Consider the following 13,713-nt stretch of genomic DNA (forward strand, 5'->3'; position numbering starts at 1 on the left):
AAAAGAGAACCCAACCCAAAAAGTTTGGTTGATTAGTCTGTGGCATTCTGTTAAACTGTTGCTTATGGCGGTCTCTGTGAGCTTCTCAGCGACATTCAGCCAGCCAGGTATCCTGCCTGCAGTAGATGGAATGTGGCAATGGAACGCTGGCTGCGCGTGTCATAATAGGCTCTGAGCCTTTATATACCTGTGCACAGCAGCAGCCACCTTCAGTCTGCTGCTGGACAGCCAGCAGCAGCAGCAGCAGGAGAGGTATGTAATCAGGAGCCCTCCTGCTAAGGGTAGACAGCTGCTCGTTCCACCCCACCCCCCGCCTTAATTGGTTCTCCTCCCTTCCAACGGTGTTGAGGCGGGTGGGAACAGCAGGGGGTGAAGTTGCTGTGTTTAAAGAGGTGGAGTTATGCAGATCTAAAACGCGTGGATTGCAGCAGCAGCAAGCCGAAAAGTGCAGGCATGTAAGGGATCTAGAGGTTGACAACATGTCTTCTTAACGGGAGTCCAGGAGCTCATCTCCACAAATGGACTTTTCAGGATCCTTGGGTGGCTCCGTAGTTTAAAACCAATTCTGGTTATCGCTTCTCGGCCTTTTGGCTAAGATCAAGTGTAGTATCTGTTCTTATCAGTTTAATATCTGATACGTCCCCTATCTGGGGACCATATATTAAATGGATTTTTAGAACAGGGAGATGGAAAAAGAGCTTGCTCTGTCCACTCCACGCATTGACCTGGTATTGCAGTATCTCCAGGACCGGTGCACCCCTTCTTTAATGCAGTTTCTAAAATCAGAAAGAATTGAATTCAATGTTTTTTGTTCATTTTGCTTGTTTGTCGGATTTTGGGATGGACTCTTTGGCTTTGCTTTTCTTCTCCTCATTGGATTTTTCATGTTCAAAGTTGCAGAAGCCAGATTACAAGCTCATTTTGGTTCAACTTCAGCAACTGTGCATTGCATTGCCATGTAATGTGATGCAATGCTATCTTTCTAGCTCTCCCTTTTTACTTCCTTTTGGATAAACAGACATATTAGGCAAGCATTTTGGAGCTTTCACCTAAATAACTACAGGTGGTGAGATAAGCTGCACAATATAATTGACCTTTCAGTATATTGTTGCACACACACCATCTATTTAGCAAATGCCCTTGTTATCAACAGCAGCCTTTTAAACTCACCTGAGCTAACAGGTATGTGCGCGGGTCACTCTGCTGCGCTTAAAATTTCTTTTTTGGTTTGCTACAATGCCTTTTCTGAAACGTTGTCTCCCTCTGCTGGAACACTGACTTCTTTCATTTAATGCCTGCAGACTATAAAAGAGAACCCAACCCAAAAAGTTTGGTTGATTAGTCTGTGGCATTCTGTTAAACTGTTGCTTATGGCGGTCTCTGTGAGCTTCTCAGCGACATTCAGCCAGCCAGGTATCCTGCCTGCAGTAGATGGAATGTGGCAATGGAACGCTGGCTGCGCGTGTCATAATAGGCTCTGAGCCTTTATATACCTGTGCACAGCAGCAGCCACCTTCAGTCTGCTGCTGGACAGCCAGCAGCAGCAGCAGGAGAGGTATGTAATCAGGAGCCCTCCTGCTAAGGGTAGACAGCTGCTCGTTCCACCCCACCCCCCGCCTTAATTGGTTCTCCTCCCTTCCAACGGTGTTGAGGCGGGTGGGAACAGCAGGGGGTGAAGGTGCTGTGTTTAAAGAGGTGGAGTTATGCAGATCTAAAACGCGTGGATTGCAGCAGCAGCAAGCCGAAAAGTGCAGGCATGTAAGGGATCTAGAGGTTGACAACATGTCTTCTTAACGGGAGTCCAGGAGCTCATCTCCACAAATGGACTTTTCAGGATCCTTGGGTGGCTCCGTAGTTTGAAACCAATTCTGGTTATCGCTTCTCGGCCTTTTGGCTAAGATCAAGTGTAGTATCTGTTCTTATCAGTTTAATATCTGATACGTCCCCTATCTGGGGACCATATATTAAATGGATTTTTAGAACAGGGAGATGGAAAAAGAGCTTGCTCTGTCCACTCCACGCATTGACCTGGTATTGCAGTATCTCCAGGACCGGTGCACCCCTTCTTTAATGCAGTTTCTAAAATCAGAAAGAATTGAATTCAATGTTTTTGTTCATTTTGCTTGTTTGTCGGATTTTGGGATGGACTCTTTGGCTTTGCTTTTCTTCTCCTCATTGGATTTTTCATGTTCAAAGTTGCAGAAGCCAGATTACAAGCTCATTTTGGTTCAACTTCAGCAACTGTGCATTGCATTGCCATGTAATGTGATGCAATGCTATCTTTCTAGCTCTCTCTTTTTACTTCCTTTTGGATAAACAGACATATTAGGCAAGCATTTTGGAGCTTTCACCTAAATAACTACAGGTGGTGAGATAAGCTGCACAATATAATTGACCTTTCAGTATATTGTTGCACACACACCATCTATTTAGCAAATGCCCTTGTTATCAACAGCAGCCTTTTAAACTCACCTGAGCTAACAGGTATGTGCGCTGGTTACTCTGCTGCGCTTAAAATTTCTTTTTTGGTTTGCTACAATGCCTTTTCTGAAACGTTGTCTCCCTCTGCTGGAACACTGACTTCTTTCATTTAATGCCTGCAGACTATAAAAGAGAACCCAACCCAAAAAGTTTGGTTGATTAGTCTGTGGCATTCTGTTAAACTGTTGCTTATGGCGGTCTCTGTGAGCTTCTCAGCGACATTCAGCCAGCCAGGTATCCTGCCTGCAGTAGATGGAATGTGGCAATGGAACGCTGGCTGCGCGTGTCATAATAGGCTCTGAGCCTTTATATACCTGTGCACAGTAGCAGCCACCTTCAGTCTGCTGCTGGACAGCCAGCAGCAGCAGCAGCAGGAGAGGTATGTAATCAGGAGCCCTCCTGCTAAGGGTAGACAGCTGCTCGTTCCACCCCACCCCCCGCCTTAATTGGTTCTCCTCCCTTCCAACGGTGTTGAGGCGGGTGGGAACAGCAGGGGGTGAAGGTGCTGTGTTTAAAGAGGTGGAGTTATGTAGATCTAAAACGCGTGGATTGCAGCAGCAGCAAGCCGAAAAGTGCAGGCATGTAAGGGATCTAGAGGTTGACAACATGTCTTCTTAACGGGAGTCCAGGAGCTCATCTCCACAAATGGACTTTTCAGGATCCTTGGGTGGCTCCGTAGTTTGAAACCAATTCTGGTTATCGCTTCTCGGCCTTTTGGCTAAGATCAAGTGTAGTATCTGTTCTTATCAGTTTAATATCTGATACGTCCCCTATCTGGGGACCATATATTAAATGGATTTTTAGAACAGGGAGATGGAAAAAGAGCTTGCTCTGTCCACTCCACGCATTGACCTGGTATTGCAGTATCTCCAGGACCGGTGCACCCCTTCTTTAATGCAGTTTCTAAAATCAGAAAGAATTGAATTCAATGTTTTTTGTTCATTTTGCTTGTTTGTCGGATTTTGGGATGGACTCTTTGGCTTTGCTTTTCTTCTCCTCATTGGATTTTTCATGTTCAAAGTTGCAGAAGCCAGATTACAAGCTCATTTTGGTTCAACTTCAGCAACTGTGCATTGCATTGCCATGTAATGTGATGCAATGCTATCTTTCTAGCTCTCCCTTTTTACTTCCTTTTGGATAAACAGACATATTAGGCAAGCATTTTGGAGCTTTCACCTAAATAACTACAGGTGGTGAGATAAGCTGCACAATATAATTGACCTTTCAGTATATTGTTGCACACACACCATCTATTTAGCAAATGCCCTTGTTATCAACAGCAGCCTTTTAAACTCACCTGAGCTAACAGGTATGTGCGCTGGTTACTCTGCTGCGCTTAAAATTTCTTTTTTGGTTTGCTACAATGCCTTTTCTGAAACGTTGTCTCCCTCTGCTGGAACACTGACTTCTTTCATTTAATGCCTGCAGACTATAAAAGAGAACCCAACCCAAAAAGTTTGGTTGATTAGTCTGTGGCATTCTGTTAAACTGTTGCTTATGGCGGTCTCTGTGAGCTTCTCAGCGACATTCAGCCAGCCAGGTATCCTGCCTGCAGTAGATGGAATGTGGCAATGGAACGCTGGCTGCGCGTGTCATAATAGGCTCTGAGCCTTTATATACCTGTGCACAGCAGCAGCCACCTTCAGTCTGCTGCTGGACAGCCAGCAGCAGCAGCAGCAGGAGAGGTATGTAATCAGGAGCCCTCCTGCTAAGGGTAGACAGCTGCTCGTTCCACCCCACCCCCCGCCTTAATTGGTTCTCCTCCCTTCCAACGGTGTTGAGGCGGGTGGGAACAGCAGGGGGTGAAGGTGCTGTGTTTAAAGAGGTGGAGTTATGCAGATCTAAAACGCGTGGATTGCAGCAGCAGCAAGCCGAAAAGTGCAGGCATGTAAGGGATCTAGAGGTTGACAACATGTCTTCTTAACGGGAGTCCAGGAGCTCATCTCCACAAATGGACTTTTCAGGATCCTTGGGTGGCTCCGTAGTTTGAAACCAATTCTGGTTATCGCTTCTCGGCCTTTTGGCTAAGATCAAGTGTAGTATCTGTTCTTATCAGTTTAATATCTGATACGTCCCCTATCTGGGGACCATATATTAAATGGATTTTTAGAACAGGGAGATGGAAAAAGAGCTTGCTCTGTCCACTCCACGCATTGACCTGGTATTGCAGTATCTCCAGGACCGGTGCACCCCTTCTTTAATGCAGTTTCTAAAATCAGAAAGAATTGAATTCAATGTTTTTTGTTCATTTTGCTTGTTTGTCGGATTTTGGGATGGACTCTTTGGCTTTGCTTTTCTTCTCCTCATTGGATTTTTCATGTTCAAAGTTGCAGAAGCCAGATTACAAGCTCATTTTGGTTCAACTTCAGCAACTGTGCATTGCATTGCCATGTAATGTGATGCAATGCTATCTTTCTAGCTCTCCCTTTTTACTTCCTTTTGGATAAACAGACATATTAGGCAAGCATTTTGGAGCTTTCACCTAAATAACTACAGGTGGTGAGATAAGCTGCACAATATAATTGACCTTTCAGTATATTGTTGCACACACACCATCTATTTAGCAAATGCCCTTGTTATCAACAGCAGCCTTTTAAACTCACCTGAGCTAACAGGTATGTGCGCTGGTTACTCTGCTGCGCTTAAAATTTCTTTTTTGGTTTGCTACAATGCCTTTTCTGAAACGTTGTCTCCCTCTGCTGGAACACTGACTTCTTTCATTTAATGCCTGCAGACTATAAAAGAGAACCCAACCCAAAAAGTTTGGTTGATTAGTCTGTGGCATTCTGTTAAACTGTTGCTTATGGCGGTCTCTGTGAGCTTCTCAGCGACATTCAGCCAGCCAGGTATCCTGCCTGCAGTAGATGGAATGTGGCAATGGAACGCTGGCTGCGCGTGTCATAATAGGCTCTGAGCCTTTATATACCTGTGCACAGCAGCAGCCACCTTCAGTCTGCTGCTGGACAGCCAGCAGCAGCAGCAGCAGGAGAGGTATGTAATCAGGAGCCCTCCTGCTAAGGGTAGACAGCTGCTCGTTCCACCCCACCCCCCGCCTTAATTGGTTCTCCTCCCTTCCAACGGTGTTGAGGCGGGTGGGAACAGCAGGGGGTGAAGGTGCTGTGTTTAAAGAGGTGGAGTTATGCAGATCTAAAACGCGTGGATTGCAGCAGCAGCAAGCCGAAAAGTGCAGGCATGTAAGGGATCTAGAGGTTGACAACATGTCTTCTTAACGGGAGTCCAGGAGCTCATCTCCACAAATGGACTTTTCAGGATCCTTGGGTGGCTCCGTAGTTTGAAACCAATTCTGGTTATCGCTTCTCGGCCTTTTGGCTAAGATCAAGTGTAGTATCTGTTCTTATCAGTTTAATATCTGATACGTTCCCTATCTGGGGACCATATATTAAATGGATTTTTAGAACAGGGAGATGGAAAAAGAGCTTGCTCTGTCCACTCCACGCATTGACCTGGTATTGCAGTATCTCCATGACCGGTGCACCCCTTCTTTAATGCAGTTTCTAAAATCAGAAAGAATTGAATTCAATGTTTTTTGTTCATTTTGCTTGTTTGTCGGATTTTGGGATGGACTCTTTGGCTTTGCTTTTCTTCTCCTCATTGGATTTTTCATGTTCAAAGTTGCAGAAGCCAGATTACAAGCTCATTTTGGTTCAACTTCAGCAACTGTGCATTGCATTGCCATGTAATGTGATGCAATGCTATCTTTCTAGCTCTCCCTTTTTACTTCCTTTTGGATAAACAGACAAATTAGGCAAGCATTTTGGAGCTTTCACCTAAATAACTACAGGTGGTGAGATAAGCTGCACAATATAATTGACCTTTCAGTATATTGTTGCACACACACCATCTATTTAGCAAATGCCCTTGTTATCAACAGCAGCCTTTTAAACTCACCTGAGCTAACAGGTATGTGCGCTGGTTACTCTGCTGCGCTTAAAATTTCTTTTTTGGTTTGCTACAATGCCTTTTCTGAAACGTTGTCTCCCTCTGCTGGAACACTGACTTCTTTCATTTAATGCCTGCAGACTATAAAAGAGAACCCAACCCAAAAAGTTTGGTTGATTAGTCTGTGGCATTCTGTTAAACTGTTGCTTATGGCGGTCTCTGTGAGCTTCTCAGCGACATTCAGCCAGCCAGGTATCCTGTCTGCAGTAGATGGAATGTGGCAATGGAACGCTGGCTGCGCGTGTCATAATAGGCTCTGAGCCTTTATATACCTGTGCACAGCAGCAGCCACCTTCAGTCTGCTGCTGGACAGCCAGCAGCAGCAGCAGCAGGAGAGGTATGTAATCAGGAGCCCTCCTGCTAAGGGTAGACAGCTGCTCGTTCCACCCCACCCCCTGCCTTAATTGGTTCTCCTCCCTTCCAACGGTGTTGAGGCGGGTGGGAACAGCAGGGGGTGAAGGTGCTGTGTTTAAAGAGGTGGAGTTATGGAGATCTAAAACGCGTGGATTGCAGCAGCAGCAAGCCGAAAAGTGCAGGCATGTAAGGGATCTAGAGGTTGACAACATGTCTTCTTAACGGGAGTCCAGGAGCTCATCTCCACAAATGGACTTTTCAGGATCCTTGGGTGGCTCCGTAGTTTGAAACCAATTCTGGTTATCGCTTCTCGGCCTTTTGGCTAAGATCAAGTGTAGTATCTGTTCTTATCAGTTTAATATCTGATACGTCCCCTATCTGGGGACCATATATTAAATGGATTTTTAGAACAGGGAGATGGAAAAAGAGCTTGCTCTGTCCACTCCACGCATTGACCTGGTATTGCAGTATCTCCAGGACCGGTGCACCCCTTCTTTAATGCAGTTTCTAAAATCAGAAAGAATTGAATTCAATGTTTTTTGTTCATTTTGCTTGTTTGTCGGATTTTGGGATAGACTCTTTGGCTTTGCTTTTCTTCTCCTCATTGGATTTTTCATGTTCAAAGTTGCAGAAGCCAGATTACAAGCTCATTTTGGTTCAACTTCAGCAACTGTGCATTGCATTGCCATGTAATGTGATGCAATGCTATCTTTCTAGCTCTCCCTTTTTACTTCCTTTTGGATAAACAGACATATTAGGCAAGCATTTTGGAGCTTTCACCTAAATAACTACAGGTGGTGAGATAAGCTGCACAATATAATTGACCTTTCAGTATATTGTTGCACACACACCATCTATTTAGCAAATGCCCTTGTTATCAACAGCAGCCTTTTAAACTCACCTGAGCTAACAGGTATGTGCGCTGGTTACTCTGCTGCGCTTAAAATTTCTTTTTTGGTTTGCTACAATGCCTTTTCTGAAACGTTGTCTCCCTCTGCTGGAACACTGACTTCTTTCATTTAATGCCTGCAGACTATAAAAGAGAACCCAACCCAAAAAGTTTGGTTGATTAGTCTGTGGCATTCTGTTAAACTGTTGCTTATGGCGGTCTCTGTGAGCTTCTCAGCGACATTCAGCCAGCCAGGTATCCTGCCTGCAGTAGATGGAATGTGGCAATGGAACGCTGGCTGCACGTGTCATAATAGGCTCTGAGCCTTTATATACCTGTGCACAGCAGCAGCCACCTTCAGTCTGCTGCTGGACAGCCAGCAGCAGCAGCAGCAGCAGGAGAGGTATATAATCAGGAGCCCTCCTGCTAAGGGTAGACAGCTGCTCGTTCCACCCCACCCCCCGCCTTAATTGGTTCTCCTCCCTTCCAACGGTGTTGAGGCGGGTGGGAACAGCAGGGGGTGAAGGTGCTGTGTTTAAAGAGGTGGAGTTATGCAGATCTAAAACGCGTGGATTGCAGCAGCAGCAAGCCGAAAAGTGCAGGCATGTAAGGGATCTAGAGGTTGACAACATGTCTTCTTAACGGGAGTCCAGGAGCTCATCTCCACAAATGAACTTTTCAGGATCCTTGGGTGGCTCCGTAGTTTGAAACCAATTCTGGTTATCGCTTCTCGGCCTTTTGGCTAAGATCAAGTGTAGTATCTGTTCTTATCAGTTTAATATCTGATACGTCCCCTATCTGGGGACCATATATTAAATGGATTTTTAGAACAGGGAGATGGAAAAAGAGCTTGCTCTGTCCACTCCACGCATTGACCTGGTATTGCAGTATCTCCAGGACCGGTGCACCCCTTCTTTAATGCAGTTTCTAAAATCAGAAAGAATTGAATTCAATGTTTTTTGTTCATTTTGCTTGTTTGTCGGATTTTGGGATGGACTCTTTGGCTTTGCTTTTCTTCTCCTCATTGGATTTTTCATGTTCAAAGTTGCAGAAGCCAGATTACAAGCTCATTTTGGTTCAACTTCAGCAACTGTGCATTGCATTGCCATGTAATGTGATGCAATGCTATCTTTCTAGCTCTCCCTTTTTACTTCCTTTTGGATAAACAGACATATTAGGCAAGCATTTTGGAGCTTTCACCTAAATAACTACAGGTGGTGAGATAAGCTGCACAATATAATTGACCTTTCAGTATATTGTTGCACACACACCATCTATTTAGCAAATGCCCTTGTTATCAACAGCAGCCTTTTAAACTCACCTGAGCTAACAGGTATGTGCGCTGGTTACTCTGCTGCGCTTAAAATTTCTTTTTTGGTTTGCTACAATGCCTTTTCTGAAACGTTGTCTCCCTCTGCTGGAACACTGACTTCTTTCATTTAATGCCTGCAGACTATAAAAGAGAACCCAACCCAAAAAGTTTGGTTGATTAGTCTGTGGCATTCTGTTAAACTGTTGCTTATGGCGGTCTCTGTGAGCTTCTCAGCGACATTCAGCCAGCCAGGTATCCTGCCTGCAGTAGATGGAATGTGGCAATGGAACGCTGGCTGCGCATGTCATAATAGGCTCTGAGCCTTTATATACCTGTGCACAGCAGCAGCCACCTTCAGTCTGCTGCTGGACAGCCAGCAGCAGCAGCAGCAGCAGGAGAGGTATGTAATCAGGAGCCCTCCTGCTAAGGGTAGACAGCTGCTCGTTCCACCCCACCCCCCGCCTTAATTGGTTCTCCTCCCTTCCAACGGTGTTGAGGCGGGTGGGAACAGCAGGGGGTGAAGGTGCTGTGTTTAAAGAGGTGGAGTTATGCAGATCTAAAACGCGTGGATTGCAGCAGCAGCAAGCCGAAAAGTGCAGGCATGTAAGGGATCTAGAGGTTGACAACATGTCTTCTTAACGGGAGTCCAGGAGCTCATCTCCACAAATGGACTTTTCAGGATCCTTGGGTGGCTCCGTAGTTTGAAACCAATTCTGGTTATCGCTTCTCGGCCTTTTGGCTAAGATCAAGTGTAGTATCTGTTCTTATCAGTTTAATATCTGATACGTCCCCTATCTGGGGACCATATATTAAATGGATTTTTAGAACAGGGAGATGGAAAAAGAGCTTGCTCTGTCCACTCCACGCATTGACCTGGTATTGCAGTATCTCCAGGACCGGTGCACCCCTTCTTTAATGCAGTTTCTAAAATCAGAAAGAATTGAATTCAATGTTTTTTGTTCATTTTGCTTGTTTGTCGGATTTTGGGATGGACTCTTTGGCTTTGCTTTTCTTCTCCTCATTGGATTTTTCATGTTCAAAGTTGCAGAAGCCAGATTACAAGCTCATTTTGGTTCAACTTCAGCAACTGTGCATTGCATTGCCATGTAATGTGATGCAATGCTATCTTTCTAGCTCTCCCTTTTTACTTCCTTTTGGATAAACAGACATATTAGGCAAGCATTTTGGAGCTTTCACCTAAATAACTACAGGTGGTGAGATAAGCTGCACAATATAATTGACCTTTCAGTATATTGTTGCACACACACCATCTATTTAGCAAATGCCCTTGTTATCAACAGCAGCCTTTTAAACTCACCTGAGCTAACAGGTATGTGCGCTGGTTACTCTGCTGCGCTTAAAATTTCTTTTTTGGTTTGCTACAATGCCTTTTCTGAAACGTTGTCTCCCTCTGCTGGAACACTGACTTCTTTCATTTAATGCCTGCAGACTATAAAAGAGAACCCAACCCAAAAAGTTTGGTTGATTAGTCTGTGGCATTCTGTTAAACTGTTGCTTATGGCGGTCTCTGTGAGCTTCTCAGCGACATTCAGCCAGCCAGGTATCCTGCCTGCAGTAGATGGAATGTGGCAATGGAACGCTGGCTGCACGTGTCATAATAGGCTCTGAGCCTTTATATACCTGTGCACAGCAGCAGCCACCTTCAGTCTGCTGCTGGACAGCCAGCAGCAGCAGCAGCAGGAGAGGTATGTAATCAGGAGCCCTCCTGCTAAGGGTAGACAGCTGCTCGTTCCACCCCACCCCCCGTCTTAATTGGTTCTCCTCCCTTCCAACGGTGTTGAGGCGGGTGGGAACAGCAGGGGGTGAAGGTGCTGTGTTTAAAGAGGTGGAGTTATGCAGATCTAAAACGCGTGGATTGCAGCAGCAGCAAGCCGAAAAGTGCAGGCATGTAAGGGATCTAGAGGTTGACAACATGTCTTCTTAACGGGAGTCCAGGAGCTCATCTCCACAAATGAACTTTTCAGGATCCTTGGGTGGCTCCGTAGTTTGAAACCAATTCTGGTTATCGCTTCTCGGCCTTTTGGCTCAGATCTGTAATGGGTCTAGTCATTTGGCTGTCTGTGCGTTAACTCTTGGCCCTGTGGCATCGCCATTTTATGGCTTAAGCCACTTGCTGCTATAAGGAGTTGGCCAGTAGACACGACTAGCGATAATGGGACGCATTCGATACGCTGGGCCCGGTGAGGCTCGAGTGAAGTTTGGAATCCAGATTGATGTGGAAGAAGGCAAAGAAGGAATCTTTACCCTCAGCTTCGTGGTGAAGGAGATTTTGTTTGGACTCCTTGAAGTGAAGAAGGAAGAAATCTTGTGCCTCCAGCAATTCAAAAGCAAGTATAATCTTGTATTTACTTCTATGGCTGTTTGCAACAATTTCTATGATTGTTTGAAAAAGAATCTGGACAATCAATATTTGGATGGGCTGACTTTTGTCATCTTGTATTGCTCCAAAGAGGTACCTCTGACTGTTTTCATGTACAACCCACATGTGGACTTGGCTTTGATTTATGCCTTTCTAAATAGGCACTGCATTATTACCAAGGTGGCAGTAAAAGTCATGAATGAGGAGGAACTATGGACCGGTAAATATCGTTTCATGGTCAAGTTCCGGGAAAGTCCTGATGAACCAGGGGGTATACATTATCCTCCATCAAATTTTTCCATTGGGAGTGAGCGGGGTTACCTGTTCTTCCCCAATGCGCCCAGGTTTTGTCGTCATTGTAGGAGGTATGGCCATACTCAGGAAGCATGCGACATCAGACAGATTATTTGCAGGAAGTGCAATGAGGTGGGTCATTCTTCCAATAATTGCAAAAATGAAATAGTCTGTAACCTCTGCGGAGAGAAGGGGCATGCCTTCAGAGACTGTATATTCCATCCTGGTTCATATGCGGGGGCAGCGGGAAGGGGAAGGAGAAGAAATGAATCTCCTGCACCCACAGCTACAACTCCGACTGCTCCAACTCCGACTGCTCCGATATCTACTCTGGCTTTCCTGGATGAGGAGGAGGCTCGGGTTGCTTTTCCAGAACTGGTTCGTGTGAATGTAAGAGGAAATATGGAGCTGGCACCTGAGCCACCGGTGCAGAGGGCCGCGTCTGTGGCTTCAGATGTCAGTGAGTCTGAGACGATAACTGATGATCGCATAGGCATGGAAGTGGCCCCGGTGGAGGATCTGGAGGCTGAAATTCCAGACATGATGGTTACATTGCAGGGGGAAGAGGAGTCTGATCTGACCAGAACACCGCATGTGGCCTGGAGCGATGTCGTTTCTGACCTTGAGGAGGAGGGATGTCAGGGGGACTTTGACCCCCAGCGGCGGGATTATAGTTCAGATGAAGATGGAGGCACTTCAGTGAAGAAAAAGAAGAAAACTGAACCATCCTTTTCCCCTTTAAGTGACTGCAGTGTGAGTCCAGCCCGGGTGTACCCTACTGCATCCGATCCCCAAGATGTGTCTTTTTTGGGGGAAGGCACAAACTACGATATCTGCACGTCCAGCGTCCTACCCCCAGAAGGGTTAGGATGATGTACAGGTGGGCATGTTGTCGTGACCTGCCACATCAAATTAATAGATGGGTGCCCAAGTTGCTCTCAGCATCTTGTCGCTAAATGTTCGGCTGATTAAATCTGAGTCGAGAAGAGTGGCAATTTTGGACTACTTGAGCAACTTGGATGCGGACGTATACTGTGTGCAGGAGTGTGCGATCTCCGATCCCTTAAGTGAAAATGCATGGCCTTTAGGTCAAAGTGTGTGGTCTGGTTCTGTATGTAATAAAAATTGTGGGGTAGGTGTTTTGGTGAAGGCTTATAGTGTTAAGATAGAAAGTTACATGGTGGTGGAGGCGGGGAGGTGTGTAATATGTGAGTTAAATTGTAGGGGGTGGAGGGTTAGGGTGGTAAATATGTATGCACCAATAGATAAAGGGGAGAGGCTGGAAATTTTTGAGAAATTATGTTTTTTTTTATCTGGCAAAATGCCAATAATTTTTGTTGGAGATTTCAATTGTGTGACGGAGGGGGATAAGATGGATGTTACAGGTAAAAGACTCAAGAGTCTTGTGGCGGATTTTTCCTTACAGGATGCTGCGGAAGTTTTTTTAGGTAATCCACCTCCTGCGACCTATAAGGCCGACAGGGGAGGCATAGAGTCTAGAATAGACCGTATCTTCTTTTCTTCACAAAATGTTATTTGTAGGAATTTCCAGCAGGAAGATGTTCCCTTCTCTGACCATGTGTGTTTGAGGGCACGTCTAGAAGGTAAGATTTCCTTTGTATATGGTGGTGGCGTGTGGAAACTTAATGTGCGTTTGCTGGAAGATAATAGGATCATGCGTGATTTTAGGCGAATGTATGTTAGGTGGAGGGATAAAAAAAGTGATTACAGGAATGTGCTTGAGTGGTGGGACTGGATGAAGAGTGAGATTGTTTTTTTCTTTAGAAAAAGGGGCAGGAGGAAAGCAGCAATGAATAGAGCAAAATTTAATGATTTAAGCTCTAGACTGGAGTGGCTGAGGAAGTTAAGGATGATTGGAGTGGATGTGGATGTTTTGATGTGTCAAGTGAAAGAAGAGATTAAGAAATATATTGAGGGTAAAGGGAAAGAAATTATTTACCGTTCTAAGATTGAACATTTGGAGAAAAATGAGAAATGCACAAGGTTTTTTTTCAAAAAAGTTTTTGGGAAGAAAGTAGATAT

General features: G+C 45.2%; 8 non-coding genes across 8 annotated transcripts; all 8 read left to right on the forward strand.

Annotated features, from left to right (window-relative positions):
• Positions 1 to 571: 571 nt before the first annotated feature.
• LOC141183965 (U2 spliceosomal RNA) lies at positions 572 to 762 on the forward strand. Its single transcript, XR_012258767.1, has one exon. It is a non-coding gene; the product is annotated as a U2 spliceosomal RNA (small nuclear RNA).
• Positions 763 to 1,874: 1,112 nt separating this feature from the next.
• LOC141183966 (U2 spliceosomal RNA) lies at positions 1,875 to 2,065 on the forward strand. Its single transcript, XR_012258768.1, has one exon. It is a non-coding gene; the product is annotated as a U2 spliceosomal RNA (small nuclear RNA).
• Positions 2,066 to 3,179: 1,114 nt separating this feature from the next.
• LOC141183968 (U2 spliceosomal RNA) lies at positions 3,180 to 3,370 on the forward strand. The gene has a single exon (XR_012258770.1). It is a non-coding gene; the product is annotated as a U2 spliceosomal RNA (small nuclear RNA).
• Positions 3,371 to 4,485: 1,115 nt separating this feature from the next.
• LOC141183969 (U2 spliceosomal RNA) lies at positions 4,486 to 4,676 on the forward strand. Its single transcript, XR_012258771.1, has one exon. It is a non-coding gene; the product is annotated as a U2 spliceosomal RNA (small nuclear RNA).
• Positions 4,677 to 5,791: 1,115 nt separating this feature from the next.
• On the forward strand, positions 5,792 to 5,982 carry LOC141183235 (U2 spliceosomal RNA). The gene has a single exon (XR_012258232.1). It is a non-coding gene; the product is annotated as a U2 spliceosomal RNA (small nuclear RNA).
• A 1,115-nt stretch (positions 5,983 to 7,097) lies between these two features.
• LOC141183971 (U2 spliceosomal RNA) lies at positions 7,098 to 7,288 on the forward strand. Its single transcript, XR_012258772.1, has one exon. It is a non-coding gene; the product is annotated as a U2 spliceosomal RNA (small nuclear RNA).
• A 1,118-nt stretch (positions 7,289 to 8,406) lies between these two features.
• On the forward strand, positions 8,407 to 8,597 carry LOC141183972 (U2 spliceosomal RNA). The gene has a single exon (XR_012258773.1). It is a non-coding gene; the product is annotated as a U2 spliceosomal RNA (small nuclear RNA).
• Positions 8,598 to 9,715: 1,118 nt separating this feature from the next.
• On the forward strand, positions 9,716 to 9,906 carry LOC141183973 (U2 spliceosomal RNA). The gene has a single exon (XR_012258774.1). It is a non-coding gene; the product is annotated as a U2 spliceosomal RNA (small nuclear RNA).
• Positions 9,907 to 13,713: the final 3,807 nt, after the last annotated feature.

Source organism: Phyllobates terribilis, unplaced genomic scaffold, assembly GCF_046119375.1.
Source record: "Phyllobates terribilis strain yellow unplaced genomic scaffold, ASM4611937v1 Scaffold_38__1_contigs__length_12584779, whole genome shotgun sequence".
NCBI lineage: Eukaryota > Metazoa > Chordata > Amphibia > Anura > Dendrobatidae > Phyllobates > Phyllobates terribilis.